Below are 21446 nucleotides of genomic sequence, written 5' to 3' on the forward strand. Positions count from 1 at the left end.
GAATGAATATTTATAATGTGCTCCCCAAATAAGGCAGACCCATCGAGTGCGCTCTTCTGCAATTGCCTTCCAGCCTGATGTGCAGACTACATCTATAAAAATACCTTTCCATCCATCTTGTCCACTTGACCTCCTTTATCTCGCTTAGCCCATCAGCTTATCTTGGAAACACACACTTTCACCAGGCTGACCACGACTATTTATATACATTTGGGAGACATTCTAAATTCCTCTTGAAATGTTCTGTTCAATATAGCAAGGAAGTGGTAATAAGACCCTACTGTTTCATCACTGTGTTTTCTTTCAGATAGCTTCCTGTGGCATTACAGCCAGTTAAGGATTAAGACATTCTCCTGCAGGCATTCCAAAAACTTCCTTCCATCTCTTTTGGCTTCTTATGGAGCAAGGAAACTTTATGACGCTTCTTTCCTAAAAACCTGAGAGAGGAAAGAGGCAAAATCTGAGAGAGGAAAGACGGGGGGAGGGGGGTGCTGTTTGTTTTCTTAATTTCAACTCTGTAAATGTCTTCCATAGACCAGAGACTCTGCTGGGCACTGCAGGGAATATGGGAAGGGGGCTGACATGAGAGGAAATGGACAGATCTGTATAAACGGATGAACTGCCATGCAGAAAAGGTAAGAACCAAGTCAAACTTACTGGTGTGGAGTCAAGGCTGACTCAGAGCAACCTTTTAGGGCAAGGTAGAATTACCTCTGTGGGGTGGGGTTCCAAGACTGTAGCTCTTTATGAGAGTATGGAAGTCCCTCTTTCTCACATGGAGCAGATGGTGGTTTCAAACTGCTGACCTTGCGGTTAGCAGTCCGACACATAATCACTACACCACCAGGATCGCCCCCCCCCCCCCCCCGAGGCAAAAATAAATAAGAGATTACAAACAAAATGTCCCAGGGTTTCCCACTTCCTCAAAGGTAGAGAGGGACCACTTTCTGGGAAGATATCATGCTGGATGAGGCTTTGAGAAAGGCTTTGAGGACACACAAGAAGCCCCCATGGGGAAAATTGGGAGGATGCTGAGCAAAGAATGAGAACCAGAGTGTGACGGGGAGGTGTGTTCGAGAAGCAGGAGACACGGCTGCGGTCGCCCTGATCTATGACCTCAACTCAAAATCAGGCGTCATTCTCACATCGCCTCTACACCTCACTCATTCAGGTCTGTGGATTTTACCTCCTGAGATTTTTGTCACAGGCACCAATTCTCCATACCCATATCCTCTTTCCTAGCCCAGCCTCCTGTAATCCACTCCTCAAATTTGGTTTCCCATTTTTCTTCTGTCTGGGCTGCCTTGAATTCACCCTCTCTTCCAAAGAAAAGGTTGCAAAGAGCAATTCTAATTATTCCACACACCTGCGCCCCCTTGGTTAGCAGTGTGCTTTATCGTGGTCTGGACTAACCAGCACCCTAAGATCGTTTCATTTGCCAGCTCTGTAATTACAAGTTATGTGGCCAACTATGCTGGCGTAGGTCTCAGTTTTCTCATCTGTAAAATGGGCATTACTAGTAGCTAACACTAATATTATCATTTGCTTCCCAATTCTTCCCCTATGCCTTCTCGCATGAATCTTTGACCCAGCCTGCAAGTACTGCTTGGCATCTGCAAAAGCCCCCACATTCCCGCCAGCCATCCCTCTGTCCTTCCCTCTTCTCCCTCTCCTCTTCCCATCTGTTTCCAATACTGTAGCATTCTCTCCTGGGGTTAACTATGCTGAAATCCTCCTTCTTCCACAACTTGGGCACATAGCATAGCCCCTTCCTCTGTCCCCGTCCCATGTTCTGGGAACCTCACTTTGTTGTGTGCCTTCGTATCCCCACACCTGGCTGGCTATTTCTCTAGGAGAATTCCCCAGCAGTGGAACTGCCAGTTAATTGATACATGTAACTTGAATTTAGCTACCCAGTGCCAGATTGCCTTCTAGGGCAGGGTATCAATTTCAACTCCCATAAGCAATGTATAAAAGGATCTTACTTTTTTCAATCTTGGGAACCTTGAGTAACAGCACTCTTGTTAGACCTTGCCAATCTGATAGGTGAAATGTGGTATCTCATTGTTGTTCAATAGGACTCTCTTTGATCACTGGAAGAATTGCTTCTTTGTTCATTGTCCATTTTTTCCAGAGGAGAGTTTCTGTTTTATTTCTGGTTTCATAAGATGCCTTTCTATCCCAAAACTAAAACCAAGCTCTTTGTCATAGAGTTAAATATGGCTCATAGGGACCTTATAGCACTGAATAGGACTGCCGTGATAGGCTTCTGAGATGGTAACTCTTTATGGAGTCGAACGTCTCACCTTTGTCCAGTGGCTCTTCTATAGTTACCTTTAAAAATATACATGGCAAACATTTTCCCCCACTTGTTTTTTTGTCCATAAGAAAATTTAAGATTTGTATGTGGTCAAACCTGTCACCTGTGCTTAACTGGTTTTTCATAGATAGAAAGACATCCCTCATGATAAGATTGTAAATGTGTTCTACTCAGTTTTCTACAAGTGTTTATATAGCCTTATTATTATTATTGGAGGCTTGGTGGCACTCTTAGGTAAGCATTGAACTACTAACCACAAGCATGAAGGTTCAAACACATGGGATACTCCACAGGAGAATGAAGAGATGTTTCTCCTGTTAAGATTTATGAAAACTTAGCAACTCTATAGGGTCAGTATAAGTCAGAATCAACCTGATTGCAGTGGGTATTATTATTATTACTATTATTTTAAATCATTTTATTGGGGGCTCATACAACTCTTATTACAATCCATACATATATCAATTATATAAAAAACATTTGTACATTCACTACTCTCATCATTCTCAATACATTTGCTCTCCATGTAAGCCCCTGACATCAGCTCCTCATTTCCCCCCCTCCCTCCCCACTCCTCCCACCCTCAAACCCTTGATAATTTATAAATTATTATTTTGTCATATCTTACATTGTCCAATGTCTCCCTTCACCTACTTTTGTATTGTTCATACCCCAGGGAGGAGGTTATATGTAGATCCCTGTAATTGGTTCCCCATTTCCACCCTACCCTCCCTCTACCTTCCCGGTATCACCACTCTCACCACTGGTCCTGAAGGGATCACCTGTCCTGGACTCCCTGTGTTTCCAGTCCCTATCTGTACCAGTGTACATCCTCTGTTCTAGCCAGATTTGTAAGGTAGAATTGAGATCATGATAAGGGAGGGTGGGTGGGGAGGAAGCATTTAGCAACTAGAGGAAATTTGTATGTTTCATCGTTGCTACATTGCACCCTGACTGGCTCGTCTCCTCCCTGTGACCCTTCCTCAAGTGGATGTCCCTACTAATGGGCTTTGGGTTTCCACTCCGCACTCCCCCCCTCATTCACTATGATAAGATTTTTTGGTCTTTGATACCTGATACCTGATCTCTTCAACACCTCGTGATCACACAGGCCGGTGTGCTCCTTTCATGTGTGCTTTGTTGCTTCTAAGCTAGATGGCTGCTTGTTCACCTTCAAGCCTTTAAGACCCCAGACAGTATAGCTTTTGATAGCCGGACACCATCAGCTTTCTTCACCACATTTTCTTATGCACCGATTTGTCTTCAGCGATTGTGTCGGGAAGATGAGCATCATAGAATGCCAGTTTAATACAACAAAGTGTTCTTGCATTGAGGGAGTACTTGAGTGGAGGCCTAATGTCCATCTTAGAATTTAGGGTACTTGCAGAACCGCTTAGTCTGCGTTGCTCTGTCCTCAATCTCTGGGTGTATCTGTGCTGTTTCTGTACCAGCACGACTCTGGGGCTTTGCTATATGTCTCCAGGGGATTGATAATAGGTATGGGCAAGGATAATGGTGGAGGGAGGACCATAAAGAAAACAGAATCTTGATGTCTCTTGCCATTCTGATTTATGCTCGGTTAAAACATGATCCCTAACAAAGGAAAATTTCCAGATTCATAAAATTGGGCTATCAAAATGGTTCTGTTATTCTTAACATTAAGAATGTGGGAAATGGAGGATTGCAAACATGAACATTGGTAATTAGAGCATTGTGTAAAATGCCCATCTACAGGAGGAATGAAGTATTGTTTATTCATACCACAAAATTCCCTATTAATCTTTTTAAGGCCAAAAGGAGAAGGATCTTGACCTACTACCTTATAAGGATCCTGTTTCTAACTCTTTTTTGAAGTAAGAGTACTTGAACTCACCAAATCTTCAACCTTATATTTGTGTTTCCCTTCACAGAGGCAGCCTCGCAATTTTAACCCAATCCAGTCCTGCACTCACCATCTGCCAGAAACCAATCAGGAAAAGCAGCAAGCAAGGTTTGGATTACGGCTATGATGAAGATTTGCTGTAGAACTGTTATGTGAGGAAGAGAAATGGGTTAAACAGGTCAAATTCCACTGGAGCAAAGCTCAAGCTAAATCTTGTGTGATCTGGGCCTCGCTAGTGACCAGTGGTTTTCTTTAAGCAGGCTACCCCATCATAGTAGAATGATCTTTTGCAGTTGTACATTTTTGTGGTGACCAGATTCAGCCTATAAATAGTAATGGCCAGAAAACGTTCTTCTGGGAATTAGATGCAAATCAGCTCTAAAATCAGCTCACGTAGGTGACTTGTGAGATCATGGCAGAGGGTAGTTCCTTCGTTAGGGAAATCTACATTTCTGAGAGGTGGTGTCATCGTGAAACGTACGCTAATTGGCAATTCATGAAAATGCTTCCACAGTATCAGGATGTCTTCAGGCAGCTTATTTCTGCTCTGAATTTACAAAATGAAACCCAGATTTCTCTCCTAGAGATGTAAATGGAGTTACTCTCATGATGAAGTAGAGCCAGAGCAGAGTAAAATCAAGAACATTAGCTTCCAGTTGTATTTTGCTATTTTATGTGTCTGCTTGCTTGAACACAATCAGTTGTATTTTTGTTATTTTATGTGTCTGTTTGCTTGAACATAATCAGTCCTTGGAGAAGGGAAAAGATGATACTTCCAGTTTAAATCTTCTGGTATACTGAAATAGCTTGCTAGATTATCGATAGTCCAAGAATATGGTAACAACAAAAGCAAACAAGCAGCCACAGAATCAATGGATGTATTTCTTGTTTTTATTTGACTGGCACTTTCTTTTTAATACAAATCGCAAGATTTTATGAGTACCGTACTAATGGATGGGTTGAATTGCGTTCCCTGAAAGTTATGTTGAAGACCTAGCCTCCTGTGTCTATGACTGTGATCCTGTTTGGAAATTAGAATTTTTGAAGAGATTGTCCATTAGGTTAATATGCTGATTTAAAGTGGGTCTTAATCCAAGAGAAGAGCCACAGAGGCGACAGAGGAAGGATGTGACAAGCAGCTACAAGCCAAAGGACACCAAGATAGTCCTTGGCCTACCAGAAGCTGGAAGACAGGAATGATCTTCTCCTAGATGAGTGAGAGTGAGAGAGAGAGAGAGAGAGAGAGAGAGAGAGAGAGAGAGAGAGAGAGAGAGAGACAGAGAGAGAGAGAGAGAGAGAGAGAGAGAGAGGTTCCCAGGGCCCTCCTTGTGAGAAGGTCACACCCACAAGGAGGTATCGTCAGGCTGTGGCCTGATTGGCAGGCTGGGTACCACCCCTCCAATTTTACATATCTTCAAGTTGACATAAAATTGTCTGTCACATCAAGGGCATAATCCACTGGGTCAGCTACTCAAGAGAAATAGTTCACCACTGTTGCAGTACTCAAATGCTAATGTTGAAAAGTCTATCATAACCAGGGGCCAAGTTGTCTGTAAGCAATTCAAATGCTCTCCACTATCATGAATCGAAAAAGGAAAATCAAAAAGTTAACTTTTAGAATTCAAGATCATCTAGTGGTACTCGGAGGAAGAATGTGTAGTTAGGCTGTTAGAGGGCATGGAGTATGAAAATGAAGCATTCCATAAGTTCTCTTACATTTTTTCTCTTTGGAACGTGTGACAGAGACTCTTATGTGTAAACCAAACTTCATAATCCTTGTACTTTTGGACACAAAGCTAGACTACAATATCCACAATGCCTTGAAATTAAACTGTATCATGTGGTTGAATTCTAGCCAATAGGCCATCTCTACATGCCCAGGCTTGACAATACAAAACATTCCTATTGTCTCTTGTCCAATCCACTGGCTGAATAGAGAGGACTCCAAAGACCTAGGGGGAGAGCTGAACCACAGACTGAAGAATCCTGGAAAGTTACTGCAAGCCCACTTGGAAGTGAGCTACCTATGAGGGTCACCTGACCAAAAGGCCTGGGGATAGACTATTTTATGAGCAAGAAATAAAGTTCTTTTGTGCCAAACCACTGAAATTCCGGGTGCTTGTTAAAGGCAGTTAGCTTACCCCACTCCAGGAATACATGATCTCTCACTTTTTTTCTCTCAGTATGGCTGCCTTTTTTTTTTTTATACTGTGGGCTGGGTTTTGTTGCTTCTACGTATGTAGAAGTCCCAAAGTTTGCAGGGTCTCCTGAAGAACCCTGGTGGCAGAGTGGGATGGCGCTCAGCTGCAACTGAAAGGGTTATGGTTCAAACCCACCAGCTGCTCTGTAGGAGAGATTTGTTTTAGTCCACTCCTGGAAAGATTACAGCCTTAGAAACCTATGAGGCAGCTCTGCTTTCTCCTATATGGTCACTTTGAGCTGAAAACAATTTGACAGCTACAGGTTTTTGTTTTACTTTTTATCTTCTTGCTTGGTAATTATTAGAAATGGAGTGGCAGCTTTGAACCTCAAATCCAAGCACCCAGGAAAGAGAATCTGATCGGCCCAAGTTGAGGTCGGCATTCTCCTCTGTGCCAGTCAGCTCTGGTCAAGAGACAGAGCCACGGAACAGCACATAGCTACTGTGAGCCTCTTCACCAGGAAATGGTTCCATGAGAGCTAATGGACATAGGCTTGGGAATCTACCTAGGGTATCTACCACAGTGTTGTTTCTTGAACCAGGAGGTGATGTAAATGGTTAACACACTCAGCTGCCAACCAAAAGGTTGACCGTTCAAGTCCACTCAGAGGAAACTTAGAAGACAGACATGACAATATTCTGCCCCCAATCCAGCCATTGAAAACCAGATGGAGCACACTTCTACTCTAACAAACATTGGAATCAGAATCGACTCAAAGTCAACTTTTTTTTCTTACATGAGTCAAAATCGTAGATGTAGAGTGAGATGACTCCAGACATTTACATTTTTCATAACCATTCAGAACCACTAAGTAAGGCATTCGACAGTCTTTTGATACTTGCCCCTGATACCATTTTATATAAAAATCGGTTAAGGCAGTTGAAAACACCAGCATTGAAAGTCACCAGAAACTGGTGTATGAAAGCTCTCTTGGATTTAAAACATATAGTACTTCTACATGTTCCATCAAAGTCTCTTGGCACACTTTAAACTCCTTTTCAGGTGTGCTGTTGTTGGTGGGTGTGATCAAGTAGGTTCCCACTCAAAGCGTCTGGCTGGATGCTCAGCAGAATGACAGGCCGCATGGCATGACTGAGCCATTCTCACAACAGTGCTGACTCAATTCATTGTTGCGGTCACTGTGTCAGCAGTGGGCCTGGAGTTACTTAATATTTGTTAATGTGTCACCGCAAGTACAATGTTGGATGGCACCCAAATGCCTGCGAAGTCGTTCAGCTAACACGATTATTATTAAAATTTATGAACTGACCATTAAAGCCAATGATTAAATAATAGAAAATTTCGATTACCTTCTGCAGTCTGAAATTGATCAGGAACACCATCAAGATGCATTGGAAATGACTGGTGATTGGAATATGAACTCTAGAGACAAAGAGAAGGGGTTAGCGACATAAATGATGTCAGGGACCTCATAATAGAATTCTTCAAGACCTATCAATGACTTATTCATTATATATAATCATTTTCCCACACAAAAATGGGGGATATACACATGGACATCATCAGATGGAATATACAGGAATCAGATGAATTGCATCTGTGGGAAGAAACATTAGAGAATTTCAATATTATCAACGAGAATAAGGCCAAGGGTAGACTTGCAAGGAAAATAAATTGCTCATCTGCAAGTTCAAGTTGAAGCTGAAGAAAAATAAAATAAATCCACGAGATCCAAACTATGATTTTAAGTATATCCCCCTTGAATTTAGATTCCATCTCAACAATAGATTTGACACACTGAACATAGTGACTTTACCAGATGAGTTGTGCAATGACATGACAGACATCATGGATGAAGAAAGTAAAAAGTCACTAAAAACATCAAAGGAACAAATGACCAAAGTGGATGTCCAAAGAAATTCTGGACCTTGCTGTGAATATAGAGTAGCTAAAGTGAATGGAGGAAATGATAGAGTAAAAGAGTTAAATAGAATATTTCAGAGCACCCCAAGAAAACAAATCAAAATATTATAGTGAAATATGCAAAGACCTGTGGTTACAAAACCAATAAGACGAACACACTTAGCATATCTAAAGCTGAAAGAACGGGAGAAAAATCTGAGCCTTGTTGCAATATCGAAAGATTTTTATTGGACAAAATATTAAATGATGCAGAAAGACGCCAAGAAGATGGATGGAATATACAGTCACTGTACCAAAAACATTGCTAGGTGTTCAATCACTTCAAGAGGTAGAATATAATTTAGAGCTGATGGTATTGAAGGAGAAGTTCAAGCTTCACTGAAAGGATTGGCAAAAAACAAGTCTCCATGACTTGAAAGAATACTAGTGAACATGTGTCGGGGTGCTGGCCCCCAACAGTCAAACAGGTCCTTAGGAGTGACTCTGAGATTATGAAAACTAAGACTGATAAACAGTGAGGCACAGGGGCTTGTTGTCCCTATTCCAGGACCGGAAGAGAGAGTATCTTTTTCCAGTGGCAAATATAATCATGGGGCTTACAGCTCTTTCAACAGTCATACATGTAATAGAGTGAACACGTAATAGAGTGGATGATCAATAGAATAAGCGGGTAGTAGAGTGAGTCAATAGCCCAACAATCTATCCTTGAGCTCTCCCCAGGGGAACAATCAATGATTCATATCAGAAGGAGACATCAGAAGAGAGTGAGCTACTTTTCAGGGTGGGATGGGCAATAGAATCGGATTGCTCTTAACTACAGATAGCCTTCCGGCACATAGTGAACAGCCAGGTGCATCTTTTATGACAGCTCCAGTATGGAAGGCATTATAGGGACTATTTTCAGTCATGAGAATGTGTATTGCCATTTTTATCCCATAACCTTGAAAGCCTTCTCTCACCGGAGTTGGCCTTCGAGACCCCGTAATTATTAGCATAGAGAATTTGGCTGCTTACATTGGGCTCCAATCTCTCGGTTTCCCACAAAAATATTTCAACAAAGTAAGGCAGCCCTGCAGGTGCTCACTTGTTTACACCAGGAAACTTGGAGGACAGCTATCTGGCTGACCAACTGGAATGGATCTATTTGTGTGCCCATTCCAAAGAAAGATGACTGTACAAATTAGTGAAAATGATCATTTATGTCACAGATAAGTAAAATTTTGCTGAAGATAATCTAAAATGGTTGCAGCAATATACATCCATGCATTTTTAAAAGTTAAAAGATCATTTTATTGGGGACTCTAACAATGCTTATAACAATCCATACATTAATTGTATCAAGCATATTTGTAAATATGTTGCCATCATTCTAGATATTTATTTTCTAGTCAGCTGTTGGTATCAGCAACTCCTTTTTCCTTTCCTCCCCCACCACACCCTTGTAAACCCGTAATAAATGATAAATTAGTATTATTTTCATATCTTACACCAACCTCTGTCTCCCTTCCCCCATGGTTTCTGTTGTTCATCATCCTGGAAGAGTGTGTATGGTTATGTGTCGATCATACCAATTGGTCCCCCCTTCCTCCCCTCCTTTTCCCACCTTTCCTTTACCCTTCTGGTATTGCTATTCCCATTCCTGTTGCTAGATTATTTTGCGTCCCGAGCGCTTATCTCTTATCTGTGTCTGTGCACATGCTCCGGTCTAACCTGCAGTGAAAGGCAGAACTGGGGTCATGGTAGTGGGGCGTGAGGAAGCCTCGAGGAACCTAAGGAATATTGAGTGTTCCTTCAGTTCTTTACTGCGCCCTGGTTAACTCATTCTTTCCCTGTGGCCCCTCTGTGAGGGGATGTCCCATTGACTACAGATGGTCTTTGGGTCTCTGCTCTGACCCACCTCCTTCTCAACAATATGGTTTTTGTTTGTTTGCTATGGGTCTTCTGATGCCTGTAACCTGTTCCTGAGGACACCTCATGTTCACACAGCCTGGTGTGCTTCTTCCATGTGGGTTTGTTGCTTCTTTGCTAGATTGCCACTTGCTTAACTTCAAGCCTTTAAGACCCCCGGCACTATGTTTTTTGATAGCCGGTTACCATATGCTTTCATCACCACATTTGCTTATATATCCATTTTGTCTTCAGTGATTGTACGGGGGGTGGGGGTAAGCATCACAGAATGCCAATTTCTTAGAACAGAGTGTTCTTGCATTGAGGAGGGCATGAGCAGAAGCTCGAAGTCCATCCATTAGCTCAGTGTATTGCCATATAAATATATGTGCATAGGCCAATACCTCTGTTTTTATGAATTTACATATTTCCATATGAATACACCCGGGCTTATATTTCTATGCATAGCTTTGCTTCCTAGATCATTCCTCTGCTTCCTTTTATATCCCTCCTACCCTACCATCACACTTGCCCTACTTCCACCTCTTAGTAATTTATCTCAGCTAGATTGCTGTTGCTCCAATGGCCCCAGGAGCTCTATGTCCTCCTTGTTGTGGATTTTAATTCCCTAGTTGTTCCCTTGTCGCTGGTGGTGTTTACATCCATACCTTGACAGGGACTACCAGAAACTACCGCTGGATCCAGAAGAGGATGTTGTTGTTGTTGCTGTTAGGTGCCACTGAGTCATTTCCAACCCATAGTGACCCTATGCACAACAGAACAAAGCACTGCCTAGTCCTGTCCCATCCTCACAATTGTTTCTATGCTTGAGCCCATTGCTGGTGTGACTGTGTCAATCATCTCCCCGAGGGCCTTCCTCATTATCACTGCCCCGCTACTTTACAAAGCATGATGTCCTTCTCCAGGGACCGATATCTCCTGACAACAGGTCCAAAGTATTTTTTTTGTACTATGTATTTTATTATATGCAGATGCCAGTGTATATAAAACAACCCTTGTGAAATAGAAATTCATGAAAATTCAGAGAGGTAGACGTTAGGGACTGACAAAAGAAGTTTGTATAGTATGGCACATGTAACTGTGAAGACAAGCTTTTGTACAAGCTTCAAATTCAGCTCTCCTTGAATATTCACTGGTTCATGAGAAGTGACTTAGGAAACCTTTCAAAGATTCATCTTCCTACAAAAATGAACAGACTTTCTGGGGTCTAAAGGGATTTGTACTTGAAGACACTCCAGTCAGCAAGGGGTCATGTTGGGCATTCTGCAGGCAAAACTGTTTCAAATCTGCAGCTGCCTGGGAAACTTTCACACGGTTGAGCCCGGCCTCCAGTCAGAGCTGCTGAACCACTTTCTTCATGGCGGTGACACTGGAAGAGCCAGACATGGCTAGCAACAGGGCGCGGAGACGTTCGTTCCTCGGTCGTCGGCTCGGCTCGGCGGGTGAGTTGGCTGCGCAGGACAGCGAGGCAGCGCGGCAGGGGGCCCAGGTCCAAAGTATTAAGACAAAACCTCCCTCCTTGCCTCTAAGGAGCACTCTGGCAGTACTTCTTCCAAGAGAGATTGGTTTGTCCTATTCTCAGTCTATGGTGTTTTCAATATTCTTCTCCAGCAGCACAATTCAGATGCATCAATTCTTTTTTGGTCTTCCTTATTCAGTGTCCAACTTTAACATGTCTATAAGGCAATTGAAGCTTGGCTCAAGCACACTTTAGTCTTCAAAGTAACATCCTTGCTTTTCAATACTCTAGAGGTCTTATGCAGCAGATTTACCTAATACAATGCATCTTTATGACAATATTTTGAAGCTGTGTGTAAGGTTTTCAGTGGCTACTTCCTTCAAAGTGGCAGCCGATTCCTTCTTCATTGTCTGTCTTAGTCTGGAAGCTCTGTTGGACCCGTTCACGTTGGCTGACTCTATTGCCATTTGACATATCAGTGATATAGCTTCCAGCATCACAGCAACACCCACAGCACCCCAATACGACAAACTGACAGACAAGTAGTGGAGAAGAGGATGTAGAATGAGAGAGATCATTGCTAGTGTCAATGATATTTATTTGTGTTTTATTGGCTATTCAAATGCCTTCAAATGTGTGGATCCTAACAAACTATAGATAAGAAGGTGAATTCCAGAATGGGGATTCCAGAACGCTCCATCATGCTCATGTGGAGCCTGTGCATATAGACCAAGAGGCAATCATCTGAGCAAAAAACAAGGGGATACTGACTGGCTTCAAATCAGAAAAGCTGTGTATTAGGATTACATTATGTCAATGTAGTTGTTCAGTGAGCCAATCACCTGAGAAGATGTACTGTATGAAAACAGGGATCGGGATTGCACAAAGGCCCCTGAACAACCTGCGACACGCAGGTAAGACATCTTTACTCACATAAAGTGAAGAGGACTTGAAGTACTTCTTTATGAAGATCAAAGACTACAGCCTTCACTACCAATTACACCTCAATGTAAAGAAAACAGAAATCCCCATAATTGGACCAATAAACAGTATCACGAAAAACGGAGGGAAGTTTGAAGTTATCAGGGGTTTGTTTGCTTGGATCCACCATCGGTGCCCGTGGAAGCAGCAGTCAGACATAAAATGATATGCTGCATGGTAAATCTGCCGAACTTAACCTCTTGAAAATATTAAAGAAGCAAATGTATCATTTTGTAGACTAAGGTGGGTCTGGCCCAATCCACGATATTTTCATTTGCCTCCTTGGATTCTTCCTCCTTTTTCCCCTGCCTTTTCATTTTACCAAGCATGATATCCTCTTTTCAGCAACTAGTCTCTCCTGATAACATGTCCAAACTATGTGAGATCGAGTCTCTTGATGAAGAAGACCCTTGCTGAGATGGTTTGACACAAACGTAGTAACAATGGTGAGGATGGTGGAGGACCAGGCAGTGTTTCACTTTGTTGCTATGAGTTGGAACCAATTTAACGGTACCTAACAACAATAACAACAACAACAACAACATAAGGAATTGAGAGCTGAATGAGGAAGATAAGAAGAATTGATGCATTTGAATTATGCTATTGCTGAAGAATATTGAGTATACCGTGGATTGTCAGAAGAACAAACAAGGCTGTGTCCTAGAAGAACAGCCAGGATGTCCCTTAAAATCAAGGATGGCAAGACGTTGTCCGTGCACTTTGTACATGTTTCTGGAGTGACCAGTCTCTAGAGCAGGATATCACATTGTGCTTGAGAAAGCCGAGGGTAAATGAAACAGAGCAAGCTCTTCAACGAGGCAGATTGACACAGAGGCTGCAGCAGCGGTCTCCCACATAGTGAGGCTAACCCACTGTTTATTCCATTGCACCTAGGGTCACTCTCAGTTGGAATCAACTTGAGAGCACCTGAAAAGTACAATACTACACAAGCTCTAATTTGCATTTTAACCTATCTTTTCTAATATGTGTCATCAATTATCTCCAATTTTGCTAATGCTATAGGTCGGAGTGGGGAATGATACTGCATTTTAGAAATGTACAACCCTTTAAGTCCTTTTAAGATTTCACATGCTTATTGCTCATTTCATTTTTCCTTCTATGGATTGTCTATTAAGAGCCTTTGCCGAGTTAGGCTGCTAACTACAAGTTCAGGACTTTGAAACAACCAAGACTCTGCACGAGGAAGAGAAGGCTTTCCACTCCTGGAGGGATTTCCAGGAACAGTTCCACCTAGTTCTATAAGTTGCTATCAGTTGGAATTTATCAGTGGATTTTGTTTTGAGTATATATGCTAGATGCAAACTAAGTGTCTATGTCAGGAAGTGGTAAGAGAATGGTAGGTAGTATAACATATAGAAGTCTTAGTTAACATAAGTGCTACTGTAGCAAAAAAATACCACAAGTGGGTGGATTTAAAGAACAGAAATGTATTTTATCACAGTCCAGGATGCAGAAATATGAATTAATTACATCAGTTCTTGGGGAATGTAGTTCATCATTTCTTTCAGCTTCTGGTAACTGCTGTTTCTAGGCTTGTAGATGCATCTGCCTCCATAATCACATAGTGTCTGTCCTTCTCAGTTGTATGTGTGTGTGTGTGTGTGTGTGTGTGTGTGTGTGTGTGTATGTGAAGGGGCTTTGGTGGTACAGTGGCTTAAGTGTTGGGCTGCTAATGGCAAGGTCAGTCATTCACATCCACCAGCATTGTTGAATTCTGCAACTTTTACCCCCTCAGAAAGCTATGGTGCAATAGGGTCTCTGTGAATTGGAATCAGCTAGACAGCGGAGGGGTTTCGGTGTCTATTCTGTTCAATTTATAAGACACTACTCAGAAAGGATTAGAATTAAGGCCTACCCTACTCTGGTGTGTCATCCTTAACATAATTAACAAAATACTCTGTTTCCACAGGAGCCACTCACAGGTACAGGGAATAGAACTTCTACTGATCCTTTTGTAGAGGGCTAGAGGAGTCTGGCATCAGGATTGGGAGCAGGCTTATTAACAACCTGCAGTACTCAGATGACACAACTTTGCTGAACGTGAGGATGACTTGAACCATTTGCTGAGGAAGATCAAGGATTGAACCCTTCCGTATGGATCACAGCTCAGTGTCAAGAAAAGTCATCTCCTCACAACTAGACCAGTAGGTGACAGCATGATAAACGGAGAAGAGTTTGAAATTGTCAAAGGTTTCATAGTGCCTGGATCCATAATCAATGCTCGTGGGAGCAGCAGTCAGGAGATCAAATGGCGTATTGCATTGGGTAAATCTGAACAAGATCTCTTTAGAGTATTGAAAAGCAAGGATGTTACTTTGAGGATTGAGGTGCGCCTGATCCAAGTCATGGTATTTTCCAGAGCCTCATATACATGTGAAAGTTGTACATTAAAATCAAATATTGAAATTTGGCATTTGAATTGTGCTGGTGAGGAATATTGAAGGTACTATGCACTGACAACAGAGTGAACAGATTTGTCTGGGAAGTACCGCCAGAATGCTCCTTAGAGGCAAGGCTGATGAGAATTCATCTCATATTCTTCGGATATGTCGGGACAGAACTGGCCCTTGAGAAAGACATTATGCTTAGTGAAGTATCTCGGCAGTAAAAAAGAGGAAGACCGTGCACATGGAGGGACAGTGACTGCCTTGATGGACTCAAACAACTGCGAGGATGGCACAGGACTGGGCAAGAGTTTCATTCTGTTGTACACAAGGCTGTCATGATTCAGAACCGACTTGATAGCCCATAACAACAACAGAACTTCAACCCACAACGACAGATGAAAGGATAGTCACTGAACCAGTGTGTCTGGATTCCCATCCCAGTTTTCTAGCTCTAGGATCCTGACCAAGTTCCTTTCCCTTCCTTCCCAGTCTGTTTCCTTGCCTACAAAATGGAAAAGAAAATTATAATATTGACTGTTTTAGAGAGGAGGGAAGCACCCAAGGCTGATGCTTAGCAATATGGCATTAATTGAAACAAGAAAAACAACAATCACTTGTGGGTGTTAAGAATATCTATTGAATAAAGTCGATAGGTGATGCCTACCATTGTTATGTGCCTATTTTTGGTATGGTGGGTAAAAGGTAACTAATGGACTCAGCAATAGGAGGAGGCTCAGTTGAGATTTAAAGTTTGTGGAAATATTAATTGCAGGACAAAGTTATCTTCCAGAGTGAAAGCTGGTGTTATTTCCTCTGGGGGAGGAAAGTGCACAGGAGACGGAAGGAGTAGATAGTGCTGCAGTCAACACATAACTAAGCAGATTTTTATCAAGGTCACATTTTCAAGGGAACAGTGATTCTTGTGAGATAAGGAGGGCAAAACAAATATCGATATGGCTTGAGCAACAGAAATATTGAAAGAATTTTTAGTGATGGTATATAAAAGCCTTTGACCTGTGTACTAAGATTTGCCCTGTGCTTTAAACTTCTCTAAAAATAACCTCACTGCGGCTGTGTAAAGGATTGGCACGTTGTGATCCACTTCCTGTCAGTAAGGAAATGAGGCACAGAGTTGGTCAAGATGACAAAGTAGAAAGATTGAGTGAAAGAATCCCAAAGCCAAATGTGCTTGACACAATGTATGGAGGTATGGATTGTGGAAAGAGCTGTACGAGCCCTCAATAAAATGATTAAAAAACAAAGAATCCCAAATCTCCCTATGTACTGCTGTATTAATCAGAGATGAATAAAATAGATAAGGAACCTTGAATGAAATGGCTCCTATTCTCTCCTCTAATTTGTTCTGAGTAGTTTCATAAACATTTCCTGCCACATTGTTGATTTGAAAGTACCTCTGGATGAACCCAAACTTCCAATCATTTAATAAACAGTCTGGGCATTCATTAAGGAGCCCTGGTGGCATAATGGTTACAGGTTGGTCTGCTAACCAGAAGGCCAGGAGTTCAAAACCACCAGCTGCTCTTCAGAAGAAAGCTGAAGCTTCCTTCTCCTGTAAAGAATTACAGTCTTGGAAACCCATAGGGGGACTTAAAGTTGGGATCAACGTGAGGGCAGTGAGTTTGCCTTTGTGGACCTTCAATAGTAAATAAGAAGTTCCCTCCCCACATTAATCTTAGTCTGACAGAGGAATATATCATCATGTTAACCATTTCAAGTAGTTGAATGCATTAACCTAACTTTTTGCAATACCCAGGGACTCTGTGCAGCTTTTATCTTCCTTCTAATTTAACTACCATGATACTAGATGTGAAGTCATATGTATGCCCTGTCATTCTGGAGAGCATGTGTGTCAACATTTTGAGATGCTATGTGAAGAGTCCTGGTAATCCCAATCTGGTTTAGCTGGGACTCTGCAGAAGTGCCTCTTCCAGTCCACCGTGTGTTAGCAAGGGTCATGCCCTCCTCTCAGTACCTTGGCCATTTAGAAGGAACACAGACACAGACTTCCAGCTAGATAAACAGTGAGCAGTAGAATTTCAAAAGGACCATCAACATTTTGCAAACCACGTTGAAGAAAATTAAAACCGTTTGAGGTAGTTTATTTATTGTGCCAACCTGGCTGATAAACACATGTGGAGTTAATAATAGGGCAGAGGGATAAATGGCTCAGTCAGCCTCGCCTTTTTAGTTCTCCGGTCTCTTGCTTTCTGATGGTCAGACCAGGGTGCAGCTGCTTTAGCCAGTTCCCTGCTTCAGTTGGCAAGACTCACTTCCTGCAAGACATCGCTGAGGAGAAGCCGCATGGACCTACGCCAATGCAGCCTTGGGTGCTGTAGCACCCGTGTGGAGACCCCTGCCAGCGTTGAGATACTTACACCCTCACTGATTCAGCTTTCCTCCTGCAGTCGGCATCATAGTGTGTGTTTTGTGAGATGGAGGAGGACTTTGTGGATTGGTGTTGGGCATATGGGTTAGTGGGTTAATGTTGGACTTATGGGCTTGGGCAGCACAGGGTTGGGATGTTTTCTCGGTGTGCACTTAACCTTTATATAAAACTCTCTCTCATGCATGAGTTTCTGTGGCTTTGTTTCTCTAAAGTACCCAGACTAATACACCATTTATACAAACAGATAACGTGTTTAAAGACTACATTAAAATGGCTAGCATATTGATGATGGTCTGTTCTTCCATCAGCTTGTCAGAACCATGAGGGAAAGGAGGACTTCATTTGCCATTGAATATCCAGTGACTAAAAGTGTTTGACCTAGCACTCGACCTATTTATGAAACAAATAACAAATGACTGAATGAATCAAGGAGCAGTAACAAGAACTCAGAAGAATGAAGGAAGTCAGAGCAGGTCTTTCCAGAATTACAGACAGGAACTTCAGTCTGCATCAGAACCATGACTTCATGTATGAGATATTTGTTGATGTTCACCTACCTCCTGTTAAGAGAACCATGTATCTTCTTTAGGAGACCCCCTTTCTCAATATTCTGTCCATGTGCTTTGGATCAAGTTGATTTCTCCTTCATATCAGAGTGGAATGTATGATTCAGAACTGATTGACTGGATCATCTCTTTTCCGTCCTTTCAGTTATTAGTTAAGATCTGGGCAGATCTAAGTTGATGAGAATAAAAAGATTATTTTATGAGATTTGGGAGAAAGACATAGGCTTGAACCCTCATGATGCCGTGACTCAGTTTACCACCATGGAGAGGCTAAAGGAAATACGGAATCTCTCAGCAGGAAGAGAAAGACACAGACACGCTCTGTGATCAATCTGTTCTTGAATATATTTTTTGTCCATGAAAATTTTTGGTCCCTCTTTGTTCAAACCAATTTAAAACAGAGTTTCTTTATCTTGCAAATGATGCTTCTGAGTATCATTTGTTTAAATTTGTTTAAATTCTGTCACCAGGTTTTTGGTGGGGAGGAACAACTTTTAAGACTAGCACAGGACCATGCAGTGTTTTGTCCTATTGTGGATAGGGTTACTATGGGTTGGAACCAATTTGATGACACCTCACAACAATGTCTTCATATCCCTACTGGATATTGTCTGCAGGAATGGACCAGTCTGTTAAAATCAAGATTTTACAGGGAAGAAAGTATCCTATGATGGAGTACTGATTTCATAAGTTTTACTTCTGTCTTTGTGGGTTACACGATTCCTTAGTATGCTGAAACTCTATATCACTTGAAATTATTAGCTATCTGAAGATAATTTTCTTACATTTAACTCATATTGAATAGTTTGTTTCTCATGAACTCACCTATGTGATTTTATACATTTCATTGGCTTTAGTAGTTGTTATAAATTGAATTATGTTCTCTGAACATGGGTGCTGTAAATCCTAAGGACTACAGATGTGGTTACAATCTCAGTTGGCAGTGGGTTGTCTAGAGTGTACTTTGACAATCTCTCTTGAGATATAAAAGAGATTAAAACCCACTTAGCAAGGAGAGACGGGGGAAGATTGATGGTAAGGCACATGTGGATCTCCAAGGAGCCAGGAACCGAGCTGAAGAGGCAAGCATCTTCCCCCAGAGCTGAGAGAGAAAGCTTTCCTTAGAGCTGGCAGCCAAATTCCAACTTCTAGTCCCTAATATGTGTACATTTCTGTTTGTTAAAATCAACAATTTGTGATATTTCTGGGTGTGGTTTTTTTTTTTCCCTCCGTTGTTGTTAGGCGCTGTCTAGTCAGCTCTGGCTCCGAGCGACCCTACACCTAACAGAATGAAATTCTGCCCCGTCCTGTGCCATCCTTGCAAGTATTATGCTTGAGCCGGTTGCTGTAGCCACTCATTTCCTTGAAAGTCTTCATCTTTTTCACCGACCTGCTTTATCAAGCATGATGTGCTTTTCCAGGGACTGGACTTTCCCAAAAACATGCCCAAAGTACGAGAGACAAAGTCTTACCATTCCCAGTTCTAAGGAGTATTCTGAGACAGATTTATTTGTTCTTCTGGCAGTCCATAATACTTTCAGTAGTTTTCATCTGCCTTTTTAATGGCTGTTTGCATTTGTCATGTATGATGTTCATATCATCCCACAGCTTCTTGTGTCTTCTGTCCTTGTATTCAATGTGTCAGATTTCTTCTCGAGATGTTCTTGAAATTCAAGTGGGATATACTTAAGGTTGTACTTTGGCTCTTCTGGGTTTATTTTAATTTTGTTCAACTTCAACTTGGATTTACATATGAGCAACTGGTGGTCTGTTTCACAGTCAGCTCTCAGCTTCATTGTGGCTGATGATATTGAGCTTCTTTTTCATCTCTTGCCACAAATTCATCAATTAGTCAATTTGATCCCTATGTATTCTATCTAGTGAATCCCATGTGTATGGTCATTGTTTATGTTGAAAATACATATCTGTAAAAATAAAGTGGTTGGACTTATAAAAGTCTATCATATGATCTCCAGCTTCATTTCTATCACCATGATCATTTCGCAACTACTGCTCCCTCTTCTTTGTTTCCAACTTTTACATTATAATTGTCAATGCATCTTGATCATGCGCTTGACAATTTCAGACCAAAAAAGTTGGTAGAATCCTTCACTTTGTTCATCATTAGCTTTAATGGTTGCTTCATAAATTTGAAAAATAGTTGTATTAACTAGACTTCCTTGTTGGAGTATAGATATATCACAGGCAACAATGACTTTCAAGATACATCTTGAAATATTCTATTTGACTATGAAAGTGATAACTACCATTTTCCCTTGAATCTGTCATTTCTGGCATAGTGAACCATAACATTTTTTTTATTCCAAATGGCCCCATTCACTAATGCCTATGATTTTAATCTCCATGCATTCTATTTCTTTTTTGATGATTTCCAATTTCCTGATTCATATTTCAATACATTCCATGTTCTGACTATTAACGAATGTTTGCATAAGTTTCTTATCATTTTGAATCATGTCCCTTGAGCCAATGAAAGATTGACTCCATCATTATGGAACTTTACTTCTCATTATGATTGACAGGATTTTGAGAAGGCACCTCGTCCTCAGTCATATTCTGAGTGCTTTCCAACTTGAGGGATGCATATTCTGGTACTATTTCTGTCAATGTTCTGCTGTTATTCATAAGGTTTTCAGTAGCTAATCCCTAGGAAGTGAATATCCTTCATTAGAGTCTGTTTTTAGGGTGGAAACTCTGCTGAATGTTGTTCACATTGGTGACCCTGCTGGTATTTGAAATACCGGTGGCATAGCTTCCAACACCACAGGAACAAAAGAGCCATCACGACACAATAGACTGGTAGACAAGTGTTGGATTTCTTAGTTGCGGCAGCACTGTTGTTACAACATTAAATAAGTGAGCTATAGCAACGCTGTTATTTACACTAAATAAGTAAATTAGTAAGTTGAGGACTGAGTGGAAGTCAAGGCTCCTTTTCTTTACCCCTTCGATGTCTACTGCCCTCGAATGGAACCTACAGCTACCCTTCCTTTACATGACAGGTCTCACCAACTCAAAGCAAGTTCCAGAGCAAGGGAAGTACTCACTCAAGTGGATTGGCTGGAGATTGCGGCCAACTAGACAGCTCATCTTTGTCTGGATATTTCCTAATCAGCTGTTTCTTCTGCAAGATGTGAGCCCAGTTGTGACTCTTACAATTATTTATGGAGAGTATTGTGGTAGTTACTTAATCTGTTGTCAATTTGAGATTTATGAGTGAAGGGGAGGAGTTTAGCTTGTCAATCAGGTTGCAACTTGATGACCTTATTTGGAGGTGCTAAGGAGAAAAATAGCTTGTTGGAGCGGAACACATGCTCACTCCCTGAGAGACATTGCAGCTGACAAGACACGTGGAGGTATGTAGTGCCCTGAGCTGGAGGAGCTAATGGAGAGATCCCTGCCAGTGCTG

At 41.6% G+C, this 21446-nt stretch overlaps 1 pseudogene; it reads right to left on the bottom strand.

Annotated features, from left to right (window-relative positions):
- Positions 1-11241: 11241 nt before the first annotated feature.
- Positions 11242-11621, bottom strand: LOC142451320 (guanine nucleotide-binding protein G(I)/G(S)/G(O) subunit gamma-5 pseudogene; annotated as a pseudogene).
- Positions 11622-21446: the final 9825 nt, after the last annotated feature.

Source organism: Tenrec ecaudatus, chromosome 6 (assembly GCF_050624435.1).
Source record: "Tenrec ecaudatus isolate mTenEca1 chromosome 6, mTenEca1.hap1, whole genome shotgun sequence".
Classification (NCBI taxonomy): domain Eukaryota; kingdom Metazoa; phylum Chordata; class Mammalia; order Afrosoricida; family Tenrecidae; genus Tenrec; species Tenrec ecaudatus.